The sequence below is a fragment of the Triturus cristatus genome, chromosome 1_2 (assembly GCF_964204655.1).
Source record: "Triturus cristatus chromosome 1_2, aTriCri1.1, whole genome shotgun sequence".
Taxonomy (NCBI): domain Eukaryota; kingdom Metazoa; phylum Chordata; class Amphibia; order Caudata; family Salamandridae; genus Triturus; species Triturus cristatus.
Genome location: NC_140580.1, coordinates 944,210,219 through 944,220,850, shown reverse-complemented (window position 1 = coordinate 944,220,850; position 10,632 = coordinate 944,210,219).

Genomic DNA, 10,632 nt, shown 5'->3' with positions numbered 1-10,632 from the left:
CCATGCCGTGCATGTACTGCCTTTGACGTTCCCATGGTGGTGCCTATTTCATAGGCAATGCCCTGGGAACGCCAAAGAACCGCCAGCCAGACAGGAGAAAACTCCAGATCTGGCGGGCGGTTTGTACATGGGTTTGGCAAACTTATAATGAGGCCTTATGTGTCCACTTTTTAAAGTGAAAAGAATTTTTGTTGAAAAACATACTTTTTAACGTACATCTTGGTCTTAAAATAAATCTTGAAAGAAGCTTATTTTTATAAAATTGGTGTGGATCTCCTTTTTGAGTTGTGTGTTATTTATTGATCACTGTGTGCATAACAAATGTCTTAAACTCCTCCGTGTTAGGCCTAAGGCTGCTCGACCACACTACCACAAATAGAGCACTTTGTGTTTACATTGAGCCCTGTACACTTCTGGGGGAATCTCTGGACTCTTGCACGATATAACTACTTAGTGGTTAATCATATGAAGAGCAAGCTTCCTACAGTATGATTGGTGGACTCCCTGAAAAGCTCAGAAGGAGATGGGATGTCTTGCTACCATGCCTGCATTTTGCTTACAGAGAGGTGTCACAAAAGGGAATAGGGTTTTCCCCCTTTGAAATTTAGTTTGGGCATCCTGTAAGGGGTACACAAAACAGATAAGAGAGGGAAGGGACAAAAATACTCCTAGTCCCCTTAAGATACTTAAACAAACAAATGGAGGAGCATAGTCAGAAGACCAATCAAGAGGTCTCCAAAAAGCTGGGAAAACAGGGCGCGAAGAGTTCTCTCTTTAGTAGAAGACCCCTCACTCACCAACCTAGTTGGTGACATGCTTCATCATCGGGGTCCCACCCGGATAGCCGAGTGCCATCCGGGTGTGCTTCGACACCTGAATTACAGTTGAGCGGGTAGTTTTTTTGTGTGCAAGTGAGTGGACTGTTGTTAAAAATGGGCTAGATATACTCACTAGGAAATTTTATTCTGGAGCAACTGGTCAATCTTAAAAACGTTGGTGGGATACCTTGCTTGGTTAAATTGACCAATGGTATCAAAAAGTGAAATGTGATAGTAAAAAGAGGTCTACATGTTTCAACCTATATGGTAGTGTTATCAGGTTTTCGTCAGGACCAAAAGACGTGACCCGAGTGGTATACACATGCTAAGGTGTACCCTTCTCTTGATCACTAACACCTAACCGTCTACTCACAGTCAGGAGTCCTGTCATCCAAATCGAAGACAGGTGAAATTAAGCGGCGCGTAATAGCATGCCTCATGGGAGTCCAGATCGTGGTGCTGGCTCTGAAACACAAAATCGTGGAGCCAGGCACCGGCAGTACGCCTACCCTGATCGACCCGTAAGTGCTCCTGTAAGGGGACCATTATGTCTTGTGAAGGAAGGATAGGAGAGGCCTCTCAAAGAACCTAAGCAGGATATTGTAGATTATGTGCATGGCCTTCGGTCCTGGATGGCTGAGTACATGAAAAAAAGACAATAAACACCTTGAGGCCAGCCAAGAGCTCCAGAAGGTATGGAATGACCATGGTGGAGTTCCAACCAGGGCGGAAGGTGTGGGTTTTGGAGCCTACGGCTTCTAGGGCCCTCCAGGAGAAATAGACTTGGTCCTAGCCTATCCTTGAGAAAAAAGGGGAGTACACCTACTTGGTGGACCTTGGCAGTTGCAGGAGCCCCCAGAGGGTCATCCATGTGAACCGCCTTAAACACTATCATGACAGGGATGAAATTACCATGCTCATGGTGACAGATGGGGATCAGGAAGCAGAGAGTGAACTTTTGACCTCCTCTCAAACAACCCTAAAGATTGGTCAGTAGAAGGAGTGGTCCTGGCAGACACCCTCACTGCCCAACAGCAGACTGATTGCAGGTAAGTCTTAAACCAGTTTGCTGAGCTCTTCTCTTTGACCCCTGGTCAGACTAACAGGTGTACACATGATGTGGACACTGTTGACAGCCTACCTATCAAAAATAAAATATACAGGCAGTCTGATCATGTAAAAGAGAGCATAAATCTGAAGTAAAAAAGGTGCTGGAATTGGGTGTCATTGAGCCATAAGAGAGTCACCGGGCCAGCCCAGTTGTGGAAAGAAAGAAATGAGTTTTGTGTGGACTACAGGGACCTCAATACGGTGACAAAAATCGATGCACATCAGTGGCGGCTGCTCCTGTGCAGTAGTGGTGAGTCAGGGGGGGGGAGTTAAAAAAAAAAGAAATGTGGTGAGCTGGGCACATTTTTCCACACACTCTAGACCTGCCCTTGTATCCCAAAATTCTGGTCCGAAATAATTGAAACAATGAAAGCGGTGACGGGTGTGTCAGTGCCACTAGAAGCCAAGTGGTTACTGCTAGGAGTGTTGGTGGAGGAGAAGTGGCCTAGTCATGTTAGTATCTCGCTCAAAATGACTGCCGGGGTGGCGAAGCGCAATCTAGCCAGGCTATGGGGGCAAAGCAGGCCGCCGGTGATTGAAGACTGGAAGGAAGACCTAGACTGGGGCCAACTAACTGAACAGACAATATACTGCTCCCGGGGTTGCCCGCGCAAATTCGAAAAAGTATGGGGGCCATGAAAGCAATATCAGGGTATGAACAACCAAACAGGGGGGGGTAGGAGATGTTCTCAATGCATAGTGGGGGGGAGGTAGAGGCTGAGACTAGCTCGGTGGCAAGTGGAAGTTCTTCAAAGTTTCTGAGTAAGCCGGAGAAGATATTTAGAATATGTTAAGGCACCCTGCAAGTGGCCCGTTCATGGTAATGTGATCCGCTGTGATTGATCTATGCTTTGATTCAACTGCTTAATAAAAAATAATTTTTAAAAAAGAAAAGAAAATATTACGCACCTGCTAGCTGGCCAGCCGCCACCTCTCCTCTGCCCTCTTCTCTTCCTGGCAGCACGGAAGCACACAGGCTCCCAGACTCCCCTAGCCAATCACAACGCTGCTGTCACCAGCATGACAGCAGCGTCGTAATTGGTGTGAGCGGGAACCTGTGCATGTTTTCCACCCAGGTGGAGAATATGCTAAGTACGCATGACTGTTTGCCAGCCCAAGTCAGCCAGCAAAACCGTCATGCACACTTAAGTGCACCAACTAGTCCTCCCCCTGCTGACTGTGACGACAGCCAAGCCCGCCTCACCCCAAAACTGTCTTCAGCACAGAAAAATAAAATGATAATAACATTGTGTTACCATTTTATTTTTCCTTTTTGGCACTGATGAAAAGCAGTGGGGCAACGCTCCTCTGCCTTAGCAGAGGAGCTGCCGCTGATGTACATCCAATGCCTAGGGCTGATGAATTGCTTGACAGGTTAGGGGCAAAAAAGACATCAGTACTTTTGATCTCACATCAGAGTACTGGCAGATAGGTCTGACCCCTGGAGCCAAAGGAAAATCAGCATTCTCAACCCCAGATGGACACTAGCAGTTTACTGTGATGCCCTTGGATTAAAGAAGGCCCCTGCCACCTTCCAAAGGCTGGTGAACAAAGTCCTTGCTGGGCCGGAGTCCTTTAGTACAGCATATCTTGATGATATTACTGTCTTTAGCTCCACCTGGCAGGATCACCTGATCCTCCGTGGAGAGGTCCTGAAGGCTCTGCAGAAAGCAGGCCTCACTATCAAGGCAAGCATGTGCCAGATAGGGCAGGGCTGGGAACTCCACCTACCCAGGCTCAAGTCAGGGCATAGCTTGGCTTTATTAAGTACTACAGTAGGTGGGGGGGCGTGGCTTGCCGGGCTGCGGAATGGCTGCTCCCTGAGAGAGCTCCGCCGGCCGAGACAAAATCCGCTCATGGATCCGAGCAAATATGGACTAAAACTTGCTGTATTTTTGATTCCCTTACGTCGGAACACCTGCGGCATGTAGCGGAGACGTCTTTGGCTAAACCGATGCGGCGGAACGACAATTATCAGCCTGCAATGTGGTGGACGATACGAGTGCAGCTCGTTATGGAGCCCGGAAGCGGCCTGCGCGTGTAGCCGAGGCCGTGGTCTTAACTCGGGCCTGCAAGCGGAGACATCGCGGAAGCGCTGAGGGGCGGGACTCCGGGCCCTGGTGCTCATCGGAAGCCTGGGCACCTACATCCAAGTGACACCGGCATCCTGTCAAGCGCTGACGGTGGTTTGAGCGGCGGGGGCATGTCGCGGGGGGGCAACCCTGCCGCCGAGGGCGACATCTTGGAAGCAGCTCTGAGCGGACTGGCCGAGGCAGAGGGGCGGCGATTCACCAACACGAGGTGAGCTGCTGGAAGGGTTTTGGGAGCGTGAGACTGCTGCCCCGGAACTGCAGCTTGCCAAGTACTGCGGGAAGAGGAGCTCTGGCTTGGAGTGGAGACCCGTTGGGACAGATCAGGCGGCATCGCGGGCGGCATAGAGGGCCTCTGTTGAAGCACGTGGGGAGATCTGTGGCTTCTCCAGCCCCAGGCAATAATCTGCATACTTTTGGTGGTAAATAAAGGCACCCTGTACCTTCTTGAGCGGTCCCCACTGCTGGATCTTGCCGGAGTGCGAGGAGGGGGTGTGAATTGGACGTCACAGGCCCGCTGAGTTATTCTGACCCTACTCTTTATCGTGCCTCTCGAAAGGTGGTGTTGCCCAGGCAGGCATTGAAGGTACGGTGGTGCAAGAGGGAAAGCCGGGGACCACTGCGGATTGGGACACCTGAACAAGTTTGCGACATGGGCAAGCAGGACGTGAAGCAGCCCAGACTAACTTTTGAGCAGAGAAAGTCGACTATACAACTGGATCCAGATGTGGACACGGCCTCCGGAGGAGCACCGGAGGGTCGGCAAGAAGAGCAGGGTGAAGACATGCGATCCCTCATGCTAGAAATGCGATCTTGCCTGCGCAACATAGACGCGAAGCTGGGCAACCTTACATCCCAGATGGAATCGGTAAAGACTCAGGTGGGAGTACATGAACACCGTATAGATGTCCTTGAGAATAAACAGTCAGATTTCCACGATTTTCAGGTAGAGACAAAAGACCAACTGTCGCAAATGGACAGACTCCTAGGGGTGATCAGGGCAAAGAACGAGGATTTAGAGGCCAGAACACGACGCAACAACGTGCGCATCACGGGTGTTCCGGAGACCACAGCAATCACGAAAATGGAGGTATACATCTCTGACCTTTTGAGGGACCTGTCACTGCAGTTTGCTGTGGAAAGGGCGCACCGCACTCTAGGGCCTCGGCCACCGGTGGGGGCGCCACCGCGTCCTATATTGGTGCGGATGTTAAACTATCAAGATCGGGATGCTATACTATGCCAGGCTTGTACGATGGGGTCCATACAATATCAAGGGAACCAAGTGGCCTTCTATCCGGATTTCACACCGGCGGTCCAGGCGGCCAGAAGGGAATTCCTGCCGGCGAAGCGGATTCTCATGCAATCACAGATTCCCTACTCCTTGCTTTATCCTGCCAAACTGAAAGTCTCACATGATGGATCCGCTCACTTTTTCACCGACGCCAAGTCCGCCCTGAAGTTTGCCAAGCATGTGGGAGGAAAGCCGAAAAAATCTAGCCCCTGACCCAGCAGTGCTACCGAATACCAGCCAAGTGACAATGACTGAACCATGTGATGTAGCTTGCCTTTTGCTCTACTGTAAGCGCTATGTCCCTGATGGGGAGGAAATTGTTGGGAGACTGCTAAGTGGGAGTGATACGTTGTCACTGGTCTGCCTTTACCATTGTGGATTTTCCAACCAGACTCTATATAGTCCGTCTAGAACTCATCACAGGAATAGCACTTGATTTTTCCTGGTCGTTTCGTCAATATAGCATCGCACACATACTCTGTTCACACTGTGGACTGTAGAAGGGATCTTTAATTTGATTGTAACCGCAAGTGAAGATAGAAGTTATAATAATATTTAAGCCATAGAGATGTTCATGTTAAGTCAAAGTGCAAGTCCTTCCATTGCAGTCTCTTGGCCACCCTGCGCAGGTAGGGGGTACCGCTTGGCATTCACTCGTCCCCATGGGAAATTTCCCGGGTATTTTCTATTGTATGTGTCTTGAAAGGGGGGTATGCTTCAACCGAGTTGGGGGGTTGATGTGGGTGGATGGGTGGATGGGTGGGGGCCGGGGTCAAGTTTGTTTGGTTTGGGGATGTGTGGCATCATCACAGTGGGTATGATATACGCAATTGCGAAACACTACATTTTTCGGGGGGAGGCTTTGTTACAACATATTTGACGGACATACACTACACGATACTACCATAAATTGTCTGACCTGGAACATACGCGGCCTTAATGATGGTAGGAAGTCCCGCATGGTACATGCCTATCTCGCAAGACACAACATTGACATATGCCTGCTGCAAGAGACTCATCTCAGTATCCCAACATCTGCGAGGCTCAGACACAACAGGTGGGGGTCCTCGTGCTCCTCAGTATACTCAAATTATGCTAGAGGGGTGGCAGTTCTTATAAAGCAGGAAGTGTGGGCAAAAGTCAGGGCCACGGGATGTGCCACAATTCTATGGGGTGACAACTTCAATGCTATACTTCATGACGATCTGGATAGACAGGGAACGGCTAGGACGCACCACACCGCAGCCAGTAAGGTCCTGAATACACTGCTTGAGGATGGAGAAATGGTGGACATTTGGCGTTTGCGTAATCCTTTGCTTAGGGAGGGCACGTGCTTCTCGGAGCATCGACGTGCTTGGTCTCGACTAGACTATTGGTTAATGTCAAGAGATATGACAGGCTGGGTGGTCGAGGTCGGGCACCTGGCGAGAACAGTTTCAGACTATTCCCCTTGTCTTCTGAAGTTATCCCTTCCCAATACTACCCGTGGGGAATTCACTTGGAGGCTACCCCCAAAGGCGCTCCTGGATGAGGCATTCAAGGAAGAAATACGTACAGATATATCTGATTACTTCACGCTGAACGCTGGGTCGGTGGACACGGAGGCGGTCCTCTGGGAGGCCTTTAAGGTGGTTATCAGGGGGAAATGTATCTCCAGACAGGCAGGAGTCTTGAAGGCTATAAGGAACACCTTGGGCAATATTGAATCTAAAATAAAAGAGTTGGAAGCCCGCATACATGGTGGTGGAGGCGCGGCCCTACTTGCTGAACTGAAAGGCAAGCTGTTAGAATATGAGGAGGAAGCTCATAGAGAAGGTACATTTTTAGGGAAATATGCTGAAGCACACAGATATGGCGAGGGGGATAGACCAGGCCGCACGCTTGCGGGCCTGCTTAGATCTAGGTGGGCTGCGGCCTTTATTCCCGAGCTGTCTAGCGCAGATCGTAACAAGGTAAGAGGCTCCCCCGTCATCTTGGAGGCGTTCTCCTGCTTCTACACGCAGTTATATAAAGCTAGGCTCGTAGAATGCCCGGAGGGCATGCAGGAATTCCTCGATTCTGTGGCCTTGGCGTGGTTTAATGACAGACACCGGGAATACATGCACCTGCCATTTACAATAGAAGACGTGAAAAATTTCATCATGAGCCTTCCCTTGGACAAGGCACCGGGTTTGGACGGGCTAACTGCAGCATTCTACAAAGCATACGTGGAGGAACTTGCTCCCAGACTCCTGGCAGTCTTTGAGGAAGCACACGAAACAGGGATACTGCCTCCATCTATGCGTGAAGCTATTATAATCACTTTACTAAAGCCAGGCAAACCTGATAATGAATTGGACTCATACAGGCCATTATCACTAATAAATGTAGATGTTAAAGTACTGGCAAAATTGATAGCCAATAGGCTGCAGCCTTTGCTCCCTATGATCGCCCTGCCGGATCAGTGGGGCTTCATTCCCGGCAGATCCACCTCCCACAACCTTCGTACGGTATTTTCAGCGATACACTACCTCCATCCGGATGTGCAGGCAGCGTTGGCCTTTTTGGACGCCACTAAGACGTTCGACACGCTCGAATGGCCTTACCTATTTAGAATTCTGGAAAGGATGGGGTTTGGCCCACTGTTTCTCAGGTGGATAAAGCTGTTATACACTAGACCGTCAGCCCGGGTGCGTGTAAACGATCTTATCTCGGACCCTCTCCCAATCACGCGTGGCACACGTCAGGGGTGTCCGCTATCCCCGTTGCTATTCGCAATAGCGATGGAGCCTCTAGCTGCGCGGATTAGACAATACCACACAGACAAGGGGATCGGATTTAGCGCTCGCAGTCTGCTAATATCGCTTTACGCAGACGACGTCACACTGTACATTGCGGAACCGGAGCGCAACCTGGATGTGGTACTGAGGGAATTTATCAAATTTGATGGCCTGTCAGGTTTATCTAATAACTGGAATAAGTCGGTGATTTCCCCCTTACAGATAACACCGGGGTGGTCACCTCGGAATTTCCACTGCAGTGGGAGAAAGATTTGGTGAAATATCTGGGTATCTGGATTAGCCGTGATGTGCAAGAGCTTTGGAACCTCAACTTTGGCAGGGCAGTGAGCTGGTTGGAAGACAAAGTAGCATTGTGGAAGGGGCTCCCGCTATCGTTGGCGGGCAGAATTGCACTGACCAAAATGGTCATCCTGCCTAAATTTCTATATCTATTCGTGAACCTGCCACTCATACTCACTCAGTCATTCTTTAATACGCTGCGGTCATTGTTGCTCTCGTTGGTGTGGGCGGGAGGGCAGGCTAGGGTATCGTGGGACCTTTTGACTCTGCCGACTAGGCAGGGTGGGCTGGGTGCCCCAGATATGAAGTTATATGCACTTTGTGCGCAGGCGCAATTCTTACAATATTGGGTCCACCAGACACCTTTTCAGCCGCATGTAGCAGTGGAGAGGGACGTGGTCGCTCTGGTGCCGCTGCGTGTGGCAGTATATCAAAAACACAAACGCCCTTTAGATGGGTTGGATACGGCCGAAACGCTCAGATGGGCATGGGAGGGACTGCGTAGAAGGGCAAATATACCGGTACTATACGCTCCCTCGATCCCGATTGCGCAAAATCCACTCCTGCCTAATATTTGAGACGAGATAAATAATAAAATTGCACAGGCGATGAAACTCCATACCTTTGCAGACCTATACCCAGGTGGGGTATTCAGAGATTACCCGACAGCCGTGGAGGGCGAAAGTGTACCCTTCGGTGAAATATTTTTGCACCACAAACTCCGAGCGGCTTGCCGTGAATTGCACGCTAGCTTCCCATCCCAGCCGCCAATATTAAATGCTCTGGAAAACCTGCTGGCTACGCCGTCACCACGCAAATTGATCACCCGCTTGTGCACACGTATGCAAACGGACGCCCCCGCGGCGACCTCCGGAGCTCACCCTAAATGGGACGCCGAATTACCCACACCTTTGTCTGATATAGAATGGGCCTATTGCTGCGCCCAAATGACTGAGCTCTCACCTAACTACAAACTCCGACTAATTCATTTAAAAATTTTACACCGCTATTATAGGACGCCAATTAGCTTACAGAGGATGGGATTAAGGGACAACGACTGCTGTTGGCGCTGCGGAGCGCCCGCTGTCTCGTTACTACACATGGCTTGGACATGTCCGGACTTTGCTGGGTACTGGACAAAAGTCTTCGAAACCATAAATCATATGCTTGACGTCCAGGTGCCCCCATGTCCGCTACTGGGCCTGTTGGGATTTGTCAAATACACCCACGTTAAAAAGCGTAGGCTACATGCACTACTTTTGTTATGTGCAAAGAGACAGATTGCTATTGGTTGGGGGAAGCATAGGAAACCCACTGTCAAAGAATGGCTGAGAGAAGTCACATATGGCCAATCCCAATTGGCGGTGTTTTGGGAACTTATGCCGCCAACATCTAGGCCCAGGGATATTTGGGAGCCATTTCTAGACTGGGCCCGGGCGCAATCTACTGATTCTGCTCCGGCAGTGGGCATCGACGTAGTCATGATGCCTGGGGATCCTCCTGACTGAGGTATATAACTGTAAGCCCCTACGGTGATTCGTTAAAGACAATGAATGCGTGTAGGGGAGATACCCTCCCTGTTGGCTGGTTAGGAACAGCTGCGCCGTCATAAAAAGTGTAACAAATTGGTTGTGGTCTACCTGCCAACATTGGTAGCTCGTACATTATGTTGTAATTAATTTGTCAAAATGCTTGCGTTTCGCATTTCAGATATGTATATGGCTGTTTCTCACCACTGTGATGCTATGTCGTATGCCCCGTTTTGTATATTTTATGTGGAAAATTAATAAATATTATTATTTTTTTTTTAAAGTACTACAGTAGGTTGTGACGGTATATGAGTACATTACAGCGATTGGCGGTGAACACTACTCCGCCAGCACCACCGTTCCAAAGTGGGCGGTATCCTTCGACTGTCAGGGGTGGATTGGAGTGAGATACGTGCAGACTTCACTGCAAATCAGTACTCGGAATACTATTTGGCGCATTATGATTGGGTGATGGCCTCCTTACACTTTAGCAGACGAATGGTCTCGGAGCTTTGGTACTGCATGATCCGGAAGTTCTAAAATTATGGACAAGTGACATCCGTTAAACATAAACAACGTACGACGGATGTTAGACTAACATCCGTCCCCAACTAGCTCCAATCCACCCATGACAGTCAATGGCTACCGCCCACTTAGGAATGGTGTGTACTTGAAGCTTGACTCTGAAGCATTGTGGACGTGGTAGAAGGGGCGGCATGTACCCATGTGAAC